Source organism: Triturus cristatus, chromosome 5_1 (assembly GCF_964204655.1).
Source record: "Triturus cristatus chromosome 5_1, aTriCri1.1, whole genome shotgun sequence".
Lineage (NCBI taxonomy): Eukaryota > Metazoa > Chordata > Amphibia > Caudata > Salamandridae > Triturus > Triturus cristatus.
In genome coordinates this window covers 279,356,774-279,370,366 of record NC_140587.1, presented here as the reverse complement: position 1 = coordinate 279,370,366, position 13,593 = coordinate 279,356,774, and positions in this window count along the sequence as shown.

The following is a 13,593-nucleotide window of genomic DNA, read 5'->3' as shown; positions in this document are numbered from 1 at the left end:
GTACAGCAAGATGGAAATGGGGCTAATGTAAACAAGGAAGAACAACTCTACTAACTCATCCTGGGAGTAAGCACCCATGGCACTAGGGCTACTAAACCTACAGTACCAGTGATGACAATGCCCCTGGCACCAGGAATTCGTACAGCACATCTCCCAAGGCGGGAGTCGGACATGATGTCTAGATTAATAGAAGGATAAACCCCTGAGTTAACAAAACGTTTAGTAAAGCATCATCCAGTTTCAAAAAAATGTAATTAGACCAAGACGTACCTTGCCACAACTTTACTCTGCCACCCAAATTATCTAAGTCTAGAGGTAGAATGCCAAGTAAAACTGCCAAGTTGTGTTAATGTCAGGGTTAAATTAGAAGTTACAGCTAGGTTGATGCTGCAAAAATGTGTTTCTAAAACTTCTCAACTGAATGTTTTTGGATTAAATGTAAGATGCATGCACAATATAAATAATAAATGATTGTGACAAGCTATATATATTTCAAATGAAAGGTTTTGAACATTGAACCATGAGCAGTTGTCTGATTTGCAGGACAAGCACAAGATACATCAGAATTACAGTCCAATGTAGTGTTTTCGTTTGCCAACGCTTACCATCCCTGTATGTGGTTTGGGAACCAGCTATTTTTTTTTATATTTATTGTGCGAGTTTATATAGTGCAAACAAGTCCGGAAAGTGTTTCTGAGCGCTTTACATAAGACTGCATACAAGCAGTTAACAAATAAGAATTACATGGGTCAAGATAATTAAAAAATATTACACATAGTTACATAGGTTTAAAACAACAGTCACATACAAGAATACATAAACTTAGCAAATTAGCTACTTTCTGAATTTCTCTATGCAAACAAGTGAATTCTGTCGTCTAATGTACATGTTCTATTACAGAAGCACAGCCAAGTGTAATGATGTGCTATGGAAACATGCTGAATGTCTACCAGATGTGTGCTAGCAGATTACAGCATGACTTTTAGCACTCTGGCAATGACGAGGGGACACGTGGCCTTCTATTAAAGGGATATATGGGTTGCACTGTGCCTTTGTGAGGGGACCTGAGGGTGGCCATCATGAGGATGGGTGCATTCTGGACCTGTTCCCTACTTTGTGCCCCTTTCCAAGTTTGGGAAGGCCACTCGCACACAGTCAAGGGGCAGAGGAGTTACCCACAGCTCCATGACTGTCTGCTACACTCTCCTTGCATAAGGAACACCACTGTTTTTGGTAATGGTGTGCGCTACACTGTTGTGCATGTGGTGAATACAACTTGCATGGGTAATCACCTATGCTTGTTGGGAAATGCAACTCGTAGGTAATACAACTCCAAGCGATAATGCACACGCCTCTAAGAATGCCGGTCCTACACAATGTGCCAGCCTTGGCGTACAACCACAGCTTCAGTACAAATACTCTCATTTTAATTGCCGGCCGTGAAAGAATACCATACTCACTTTACATATTACAGTATTTTATAGTGTGTTCAATAATGTGCGTCAGTTTGCATATAGGACTGCAGCATGGCTACTTCTGTACTGTCTTGGTGAGCTCCTCCAGTGTTATCAAGTTCACTACCTTTACCATTCACATTGCATTAAATATAGATGTAGATATACATATATATAATATATTATAGCTAGATGGATAGATAGATATTCAATGAAAAAAAACAAAGGTTGAGGATAAGTTATAGTTAGGAAAGCTTTATTAATTATTTGCATACAAAACCAACTTAAACTACACAAACCTTAGAAATTCTAAAGTTATATTTATAACTTAAAGTTCTATATATAGGACCGAGCAGGCAAATAAACTATCCATTATGGCACGAAATTGTGGTCCGTCTCCCTCCATGGTCCAAAGCTGAGTAGTGACGGTGTGCTGCAATATATATATATATGTCTACACAATGTTTTTTGTATACATTATCCTGAAAAAGTAAACAATTTGCATTAAAAAAGATAACATACATTCGTTATCACATACTAAACATTATAAAACCATTCCTATTAATAAATAATTATTAAGACGTAAAGTCATTAAAAGAGGGCACCAATGCCATGCCGTCTCCAACCTATAAGGAATATCCTATGTAAATAAACCAACATTTCATCAGAGCCAACAAATGAATGTTCTGTCGAGGGACAGTTTCTTGCGTAATAGCCATGCGGAAGTTAAACATTTTGCAACACTGTAAACAATGACCCCGTAGGTGCTAGTTCTTAAAATTCTCGTGCCACTTTGCATTGCCTGACCACCATAAGCCTGCACATTCACAGAATCCATTTTTTACCGGGGGGCACCATAAGTCTGGCAAAAGAGCAACAAGAGTATATCCATTTCAATTTCAGTCCTACAAGCTGGGCAATATTTACTAAAACATTGCTTCTGTCCCCAATGTATGGAAAAGCCATTGGTAGACAAGATCTCATATCTAAATTTAATTAAAAAACTGTTTTGCCATGAGGATGTAACATTATCAAGAAAAGGCTCAAATGTATGATGAATTTATGATCGAGAAATTTGTCCATCAGACTACCAGGCTTACCATTCCTCAGCTCCTCTTACCGTAATTTCTTTACTTACAGACTTAGAGACCCAGTGAACATCTGCTGGGGACTCCCGTACAGCAGCTAGTCCTATACTATGTAACATATCCTTAACATAAGATAGCCAAGGGATGCGAGAATGCTGATTTGAATGCAATATTTCCTCAAGTGTTTGTATGTATGGATGAAGCTCCTCCGTTAAGCAGTCTGTGCCAATGCAAACGAGGTCTTCCTTTAACTGAGTAAGAGATTGGATGCATACCTAGGTCAATTAACTGTGGCAATTGGAGGGCACACTGTGGTAGAGTTAATGAGGACCGCAAAATTGTGTTTTCGGTCACCTCTAGATTAGTGTCCTTAATGTGACCTCACAATTCAGCTCCATACAATGCCGTTCCCTTAGCCTTGATGTTATATATTTCTAGGGCTAGCAAAGCTATTTTCGTGTTTGTTGTCTCATAGAATTTGTAAACAGCCATGGTTTCATGTTGTATTCTACTTTCACTTTTATTGAACTGCTGGGACCAAGAGAGATTACTTGTCAATCTTACTCCTAGGTAGTCAAAATCTCTTACCTGCTCAGTCTCTTCATTGTGGGCTTTAGAGAAGACTTTTGTAGATTGTTAAAGGTTTAAAGACATTAGATTGTTTTTAGAAGTATTGAGGTCCTAACCCTGTTGTGCACAAAACAATAAAAAACGGTCAATCAGAGGCTGTAGACCAGATGGAGTTTTAGAAATAAGTAGAGTGTCATCAGCAAATAGTAGTGCAGAATCTTTGAGACTCCTATTTTTGGAGCATCATTACCCAGAAAGTTTAGGAATGCCACTATATCATTTATATATAGAGAAAAGAGAGTAGGGATGAGGATACATCCCTGCCGAACTCTGTTCCCTATCCTAATAGGCTTGGTTAACTCATCCTTTGTGCCCCAACTTACCTGAACATAATTGTACTCATGTAACCTTATTAAAAAGGATAGACTATAGTAAGAGATACCCATGGTGCCCAGTATATTCCAAAGCTTGTGGTGAGGGATTAGGTCAAAAGCTGAACAGAGATCAACAAATGCCACATAAAGGTGGCTCTTCCCCAGTAACACAGATTTCCAATGGAGGGCTAACAATCGAAAATCTGATCAATTGTTCTAGTCTTTTGGGAAGAACTCTGCCTGTAAATCAGATATTATACTGTTTTCATTAGCCCACTCAGTGAGTTTCCCCAGAATTTGTCAGCAGAAGAGTTTCGGTAAGCCATCAATCAAGTTGATTGGCCTATTAATACTGGGATCTTCACGGCTGTCTTACTTGTAGATTGGTATAATCACAACATCGTGCCATGAGCTTGGTAACTCTGCACCTTCCAATATTCTGTTGGCAAGTTTATTAAGATATGGAGACCAAGCAAGGGGCCAGAGGCTTACACATCACCTGGTATAAAATTTGATTTAAAAATGCGTAACATGCATTCATAGTTCCTCTTGACGATTTTTATTTCTTCCCGAACTTTGGCTTTGATAGAATTTATGAGTACCAACATCGTTATGCTGCAGTGCTTGCTGTGCCAAGGATGTTTCGCTGTCTGAATTGATGAAGACTTGCGATCCTTGGTCAACAGTTCTTTTAGAGGTCTTCATCGTGAACACTGCTTCATCACCTGCCTTTCCCCTACTTCATATTTCACATAACGTGTCAGCAACTTTATTTTAAATCGGGGATATCGAAGTTGGATGACTTGGTACATAAGACTATTTAAGTGCCTACCTGTTATTTGAGAGGCTAATTTTACTGTGATGGGCAGGGATTATCTCAGCGAGAATCATTGGCAAATACTCTTTCATCATACAATGGAGGGCATTGTGGTCGATGTTGTTTCTCTCGAGGACCCTTATGTCAAGAATATGTGACCACAGCTGGAGATCTAACAGTATATAATCTATCCTGCTTGATTGATTTAACCTCTTAAAGGTATGAGCACCAGAAAGATGTGAAGAAGAATGGCAATTGCATGATTTCGGCTACAAGTTTAGTGTCATACCTAACAATTGAGCTGCAAGGGCCAGCCATCTTCTTAATGGAGATAAATCTAGTTGTGGGGTTCTCCATTTAACATCTTCTTCCTCTGTAATTGCTATTTCTGAGTTGTCGAAGGGTTCAAATATTACATTAAAATCCCCTGTAACAATTAGTGGCTGTGATTCTAGCTCACATTTTAAGTATGATTCAAGGTGAGATAATATTTCCGACATTTTGTTGTGCCCATCACTCATCATTAACTTAAAGTTATAGTTTGTGCTCTGTCCAAAATTTACTATAACTCACGCACCTCTGTACACTGTTATCAAATCTCTAGCCACACTACATTAACTATAACTCACGTCTTCCCCATGCACAGCTTATACCCTTTTATATAATATCATTTATAGCATTTTAAATGATAGCATTCATGACAAGACTCATGACATCTCAAATTACATAATTTATAAGAACACTGTGCATGGTAGCAGCACGAGCTGAAGAGTATAAAGGTCCAGCTAGCAAGCTAGCAAGCTTTCCTTGGGTCATTGATTTAATGACCCAGGAGGCTTAATGTTTTTTAAATATTGTTGGAAGGTAGCTACACCGCCAGACTATAAACAAAATCACAATAAAGCCCTTGTAGGACTTTGAAAGCACACCCACGGGTTGGAGGGATCTACAAAGGTGATTACCTCAATCTCATGAGGTAATGGATCCAAAATAAGGTACAAATCAGTTTATTAAATGCAGTCAATTAAGGATAAATGGCTTAATAAGTGAGTTCTAGAGCGGAATTTCAGGAAACCAGGTAGGTTTATAACATAAATTCAAAAGGAGTACTATACAGAAATGCAATAATAGTTTTATTTAAATGCACAAATTCTTTGCCATGAAGGTTCTCAGTAATAGGTACAATGCAGAATAAGAGACAAAAATCAGAAATAGACTAAGTCCCAAATGTGCAGCAAAATCAGTAAGAAATCGGACAGCATCTCTAGTAGCATAGGAAAGTGTTAAAAATATGATGGATCCTTGTAGGTTATAGATGTAGGTTTATGTAACTTAGTTACAGGCTACAGGTAACGCTCCACCAGGAGCAACATCCTTGCTGCTCATCCCATCAACTTTAACTAATTGCATCCAAACGCAAACACTCTCAACATTCTAATGAGCTCACACACTGACTGAGCAGCAGGGAACAGTACATCAGTGTACATCAATGGGAAGGATGCATAATACTAAACAGAAAATTACAACACATCTCCCCCTTATAGATACAATAGAAAATACAATGAGATGTAAGATCCCCAAGTAAAATGTCCCACAAAATCTATAAATCCCTCACCAAAGAAATACATAGAAAAAGGTTAAACAGACAACCCCAGATATGGCTGCTCATTCATCAAGGAAAACTAACTACCTGTTCCCCACTACAACACTATACACTTAAACAGGACCAGGGCTTCTCCTACCCTCTACTGCCTTTGGGGTGTAACACATACACCCTTCACAATTCACTTAAGAAGGACCAGGGCTTCACCTACCTTCTACTGCATTGGGGTGTAACCAGGTACCCCCTTCACAATTCACTTAAGCGGGACTAGGGCTTGACCTACCCTCTACTGCATTGGTATATTACCATGTATTCCCTAAGATATTGGGCGTAACACACTGCCCCTACAGCCTTAAAACCTTAGGAAGGATTGACACATAACACTGGGGTGTAACACACATACACCCTAAAAATACTGGGCTTAACACACTGCCCCTAAATCCTTAACGCCTTAGGAAGGATGGTCAACTCTACAACTCTGGGCTTAACACACTTGTCCCTACATCATTAACCCCTTAGGAAGGATGGTCAAAGCACAGTATCACTTCAGGACCAAAGATACAAACTTCTCCCCCCCACCGCATCGAAACAGGACCAGAGGTAACACAAAACACATTAAAGACTGATAATGACACCAACATGTTACAATTGCATATACCACCGCAGCACACAACCACAAAAATAAATTCAGCATGACATTAAATAAAAATACACCGGCAGCAAATAAAAAAAGAATAGCATCCATACGCATATGCGCCAGAAGCAAATGCAGACCATCATTGATATTCTCAGCATATCCAAAGAGAATCATGTTCAAAGAAAACAATCCTTTAGCAGGTAGCATTCGGTATAGCATTAAACATCTAAAAAGTAAACCAGCATTAAAACAAAACATTCTCTCTCAGGCAGAATGACTAGTCCTTCACCTCGGTGAGCGAATCCTCACCCGAAATTCCTCTAAAATTCCAGGTACCTTGAGACGCTTCACCGTATTTCCTACAGCAGAGTGGAATGCCCAGTCAGATGTATGCAATCCCTGCTACATACAAACTTCACTTCACAGTAGAAATGGTGAAAAATGTTTACAAATGCCATTAAGTCCCAGTTCCACTTGCAGCAACCCCATGTAACACATCGCGGCTCCAAACACTCCTAATTTGCTGCTTTAATATCTTGTTGCAGCTCTCACATTCGTTCCAGCCTTTTTTCATGCACCATAGCCAGTGCACATTGAACTTTTAACTCCTCTTCCAGCGTACATCGTACTCCGCTTCCTGTTTTCTCTCCGCTGTGGCAGTGGGCGTTACAGCTTCTGAGCTGTTACATCAGCAAGCTGACCATGAGGGCCTCCTATAGCAACACATACGAATGGCCTTCTTCACAAAACAGCAGGTATGTGTGCATTAACTCGCGCTTGGAATGCTCAAGACAGCACACATCAGCCATGCAGGTTTTTTTTTAAATGTTGCAACTAACCCTCGCACTCCTAACGGCATACCAAACAAGCATTTGCAATGCAACAGGTCTCGCATTTACGCGAGTTTAAGCGATTGCCATTGTAAACGACAATGCCTTGTATTTATGTTTTAAAAACGTAAACAAAAATAAAAGGCATTGTTATTTACAATGTCAATAGCTCAAACTCGTGTAAATGCGAGGCCTATTGCATTGCAAATGCTTGTTTAACATATCAGTGCATTCTGGGACTTGTAGTCTTCATTAATTTTTCTTGACCCAACACATTTGCTAACATAGTATGCCAAAGCAAAGTCCAGGAATGGAAAAGCGTGTCCTGGTCCATCTAGTCACCCTACAAATGCCTACGGAAATAAAATTGGGACCCTAACGTCAGTTTCACTGTAGTGACACCTCTTGCCGCTTTATTAAAGTTTGTATGGGTCACTGCGAAATTGCAGACTTTAATTCAGAATCTGGTAGGTTAAGGCCCAATCATTCAAGATCAACCCATATTTTAAAATAATATGAATAATTAAAGGGCCAGTACGAATTGGCCAAGGAAATAAGAACAAGTTGGAATGTCTTGTAGATAGTTACGCTGCTTCCCCTAGGACCCGAGGAGGCGTAAGCGGAAAGAACCCATCTTACTTGACCAGCTTTGTACCCTGGGTGTATTCTGAGCTGAATAAGATCAAGTTGGAATATCTTGTAGATAGTTACGCTGCTTCCCCTAGGACCCGAGGAGGCGGAAGTGGAAAGAACCCATCTTCCTTGACCAGCTTTGTACCCTGGGTGTGTTCTGAGCTGTGCCTGGTGAATGATGAACAGATCCTAATGTACCGCACGCAGACATACTGGACATCATGCAGGCGGAAGTGGGGTCGAGCATTGAATAAAGAGGTGACAGAGATTAGAGGTAGGAGAAGGGGGAGAGAAGGAACGAAGGTGCAGAGGGGGATTTGTAGGGGGAGGAGGGAGAAACTGGAAGAGGGAAGGAAAAGCGAGAGAAATGGTACAAGCAAATAGAGGAGACAGGAATATAAGTGACAAGGTATAAAACGGCAGGGGGGATAGGAGAGGAAAATAAACAAGCCCGGGAGTGGTGCGCACGCGCGTGCTAAAAGGAATTTTAAAAAAAGCCCGCGAGTGGTGCACGCGCGTGCTCTGCAAAGAATCTAAGGAATGCAGCAGGCACAGTGCGGCGCCGCTGCTGGCTCCTGAGCTCCCTAGGTCAGGGGAGAGAGAAGGCGGGCCATGCAGCTGCCTTTGGCCAATTGCGTGCTGTCTTTCTTAGAAAGACGCTCGCAAAGGGCAATAGCCTGTGAGCAAAAAAAAACACATGCACGAGCTTGTGGTCTGAGTTGGAAGTCCTTACTAGAAGCCTCGCAGAGCAGCACATGTGCGCTGGCTCAGGTGAGACCTAAAAATGGGGTAAGGCAGAAAAATAATTATACACCACCATTCTAACTGAAGTGAGAGTTGATCTCAAGATTTAGAGTTAATCCTCACGGCAGTAGTAATTCCATTATATCCCAACGTACACCAATACAGCTGAATTTGAGCCCTCAAACAGCTGATTGCATTCACAGCCAGTTCACTTACTTTGCTAGGTTCAGCCCTGAATTCCTTTATCACCAAGGCTGTTGGTTTCATTCCTCACCGGCATATACACCCAAAACGATGTTGCTTGCTGCATACTTTCATTTCTTGAAAACCAGCGCTGCCAGTTTGTTTACATTGCTTGGTGCATTCTTTGAATTTCTCTATCATCAGGGCTAATGTAGGCGCGGACATGGCATTGAATCAGCACACACATTTGATTCAAGCAGATTGAATGCTGCGGGTTCTCTTCAAATCCACTCCAAATTAAGCCTGCCAGTTCATTTAAATTCAACGCTGCTCATTCACCCCTCAAAAACTATAAATCAGCATACATTGGTGTTCAAACGCCCAGCACACTAGAATGACAGCAGGCTGTTGGATGTAACAGACACCACTGGGGCCTCCAGGGCATTCCTCTCCACTTCAGGCTTCCACTTCCTTTACGTAGGTTTCTTCAATACTTCTTTTACTCTTAGTTCCTCTTCAATTTTCTTCCACATGCAGGTTCTTTCTCTAATCATCACCAGTGTTACAAAAATGATGGATCCCTGTAGGATGTAGATGTAGGTTTATTAAACTTAGTTACAGATTACAGGTAAAGTCCCACCAGGAGTAGCATCCTTGATTTTCATCCCATCCACTCCAACTGACTGCATGCAAACACAAACACTCTCAATATTCTAAAGACCTCACACACTGGTTGAGCAGCAGGGAACAGAATATCGATGAACATTAATGGGGAGGAAGCATTATACTAATTTGAGGGTTCACATCGGAAATTTCCCCATAGAACAGTATGAAACTGTGGTGGGAGCAAAGAAATACATTTTCAACACATCAGAATACAGAATTGTAAACCATCATACAGCCCCACCACCTAAGCACTAATCCACTACATGAATATTGATTCAGCTCTTCTGACCGAATGTCATCCAGAGGTGTCAGAACAAACGAGTTACGTATACAGCAGTGCACCATTGTAAATTAATGTAATATTACGTCCAACTAAAGGTTTTAGACAAAATGCTACATTAGTGAGCCCACGCTAGAGAGCCTTCTTGGAGAACAGTGCCGTCCTTAAATGAATAAAACACAGCTTCCTTGATTACGTGCAAACGAAATAATGAACAGTGAATATGACATACATTTTGGACAAGATGGCTTTGAGGTCTAATTGGGGCAGAGTAAGCATAAGCTAGAAAAACACACTTTAAGAGATCATGTCAAAATTGTCTCAAAGTCATTAGATCTATGTCCCTGTACAGATGTGAATTTAAGTGTAGATTACTTGCCCATCACACTATTAATGATTTAGAGAGGGCGGTGAACTTCGCTCCGCCAGCAAAGTTTGCGGAGGTTTAGTAACTCCGCACTCCGCTTGGAGTGCAAAGTTTTCCAAAACTTTACCTACGCAGAGGAGCGGAGTGCACCAGTGCAGAAGACACTTACCTTAATGGCAAATCGGTGTCCTCTGTCCTGCTCTTGCTGCTAGGCCGCCCTGGCTCCACTTCTGCTGCTCCATTCAGGAAGAACTGCAGTGCACATGGCATACTGCGTGAAGGCATGCCTGACCTATAGGAGCAGGACAGAGGACACCGATTTGCCACAAAGGTAAGTTGTCTTTACTTTAGACTTTTACTACGCGTGAGAGGGTTGGGGGGCCGGGGCTTTAGCGGGAGGAGGGGCTGGGGCTTTATTGAGAGGGAGGTAGGGGGGCCGGGGCTTTAGCGGGAGAGGGTGAAGGGGGCAGGGCCTTTAGCAGGGAGATGCGGGGGTGGAGGGAGGGGCATGGGGTGGCACTCTGCGAGATCACTGAGTAACTCCATGAAATTCCGCGGAGTACCACTACGCGAGCTCCGCCCACATTTAGTAATAATGCACACTTTTGTTTAATGCATAAAAGCTCCCAAAGCAGTTAGCTTGAAAAGCCTGTGGCCTTTAAAGTATAGCTAACAATGGGCACTTATTTGAATTTAAATGCTAAGGGCCTAATTATGAATATGGTGGTCCTGGGACTGCCGTAGCTGTGGATGGAGGTCTGAACACCGCAATCGCGTCGGACCTCTCGCCTAAATACGAGGGTGGCAGTGGGATTGCCACAAGACCACCACCCCCACAGGGATCCAGGATCCTACGGCCGTGATGAAAGGGGAAGAAAATGGTGGCGGAGCCGATGCCGGCACCACCGAGCGGATTTTGACCTGCATTTCCACTGTCCATTTCATGGCGGGACCCTGGCATGAAAAGAATGGCAAAAATGCAGTTACGGGGTCCAAACAGGGCCCCGGGCGAATCTGCCCATGTGAGTGCACGTGGGGGGGCACATGTTGTGCCTCCCTAGAATTGCACCTTCGTGCCAGCACTGTGTGGCATGCATGACATGGTTCATGCCACACAGTGCACCCGATGTCGCAGTAGTCCCATGGCGGCAGCATGACCGCTGGCTGTAATCCTCAGTCAAAACATGCTGCCGCCGTCGGACCGCCGCTGTGGTGCCACTAGCCCAGGTAAATGATCGTAATTGGGCAGGCGGGACTGCTGACGGCTTGGCGGTCTTCCTGGGAACCGCTACAGCAGCAGTCCTGCAGAAAGACCGCCAAACGCATAATTGGGCCATTAGGCTTACTTACCCGAATAGTGTGTTTATAAAACAATGGACATTGGTGAGGGCCAGTGTACTTATGCGATCCTGTGGCTGCAGCCTTTACTACAAAGTTATTGATGTATAGTTCATGCCACACATTTGCTACAAACTTTGCCTCAGAATTTTCAGATTTCACAAAAAGTCTTGTTCCTGGCTCAAATTAATGAAAATAATACTGAGAATGGCCCTCGAGAGAGGGTTTTCGCAGCATAATTTAATAACCTTTCTGCATAATTTAGATAACCATGCAGAGTTGTTTGGGGCCTATCATTATAAACCACACTTGGTTCCAAGTAAAATATGGGTTTGTATACACCTGCATTTTGAGTAATAAAAACTCCCAAATATATTATTTGAAAAGAAAAATTGCCAGGATGAATAGTTCATATTATTGATTCCTTGTTTATTTTTTGGAATGAAAGAATATGTTAGGCTAGTTGTGGGTAAAAAAATGCTCTAAAACAGTACAGCCGTTTTATGGGCATCTGTAAACAATCTTATGCTCACAGGTTAAGTCCAGGTGGAAGTCATGAAAGTGAAAATTCACACAGTCTCTCTTTGATCCCAGAGTTCATATGTTGTAACAGAATGCATCACACATGTCTGCCTATATTTAGTAGTCATCCTGGGCCTCATTTATGAGAAGTGACGCATCGCTGCATGAAAGCAGCGATGCGTCACTTCTCAGTGCGCCCTCCTTGCGACACCAATGATGCCTCATATTTATAATATGACGCATCATGTCGGCGCAAAAAGTGGCACTTTGCTGGAGTTGTGTCGGAAGCCTGACACAACTCCAGCAACGTTCCTATCACATGGGGCAAGCCCCATGTGAAAGGGCCTGCATCACCCTTACGCCTGCCATGAGGCAGGCGTATGGTTTTGACGCATTGGTGTCCTAGTAGTGGCGCAGCGAAATCTCATAGATTTCGCTGTGCCACTCCTTCGACCCTTTCTTGCGAGGGTACGCCCACCCTGCATACATTATACCTGGTGCAGGTATAATGTAGCGCAGGGGTTTACGAAGTGACGCATCTACCTAGATGCGTCGCTTTGTAAATATGGCGCGACATGGCGCATATTTTACGCCACTGGTGCGTCACAAAAAGTGACGCACGGGTGGCGCAAAAGTGACGCAGGGGCTCATAAATAAGCCCCCCTGTATTTTTTATACTGATAAGTTATTGGTGAGAATTTATGATAATTATTGTAACATCATTGATAATGTGCCGTTGTTTAAAGCTACAGAAACACACTGGCCTGTTTCCCAAAGCTATTTGTGCGTGTAGGTTTGTCTTGCAGGCGCAGTAGCCATTTTTTACAAGTACAAAATCCACTATGCATTTCTTAGAAGTTTGTTTTTCATTCCCGAAAGGATTTACTCACAGAGAGATTTTGAGAATTAGTAAATCTACTTGTAGGGGTGAGGTGTGGGCGTTCCATCGCTCGAATGCCTTATGAGGCATACTCACAAACCTACACATTTGAGGGTATTTACATGCTGCTCTTCATCACCTTTGCATCTTGGAAATCATCTAAAATCTACTCTTGATAAGGTTATGTGAATCCTTTTTCAGGGTGGGAAGAGGATTGAAACACCCCCTCAGTTGGTGCCGGTGCAGTGAGGGACATTTCTCTCAAACACATATTAAAATCTAGAAAAGTGCTGCTGGACAAATATGATGCCATTTCCCCTTGTACAGTAGTGTTCTATGTTCAACAGCACATTCAGAAGTACCACCACTCAGGCGTGGCTTGAGCGCCGAGATAAGATGGCGGCGGTCCTTTAAGCTCCGTTACTTCACCGAGCTTTTGACTTCTTTTATGGCCATATGGAGACCTTGCTCAGCGCTCCCTAAGCTGGTCTCAAGAAGTTAAGTATTGCGGCATTCCTGTGGGCCAAAGAAAGCCTGTCTGTCCATGTGATACTGCAGTCGCACTGATGTTTATATACAACTGTGAGTGACCGCCATTTTGTTGGTT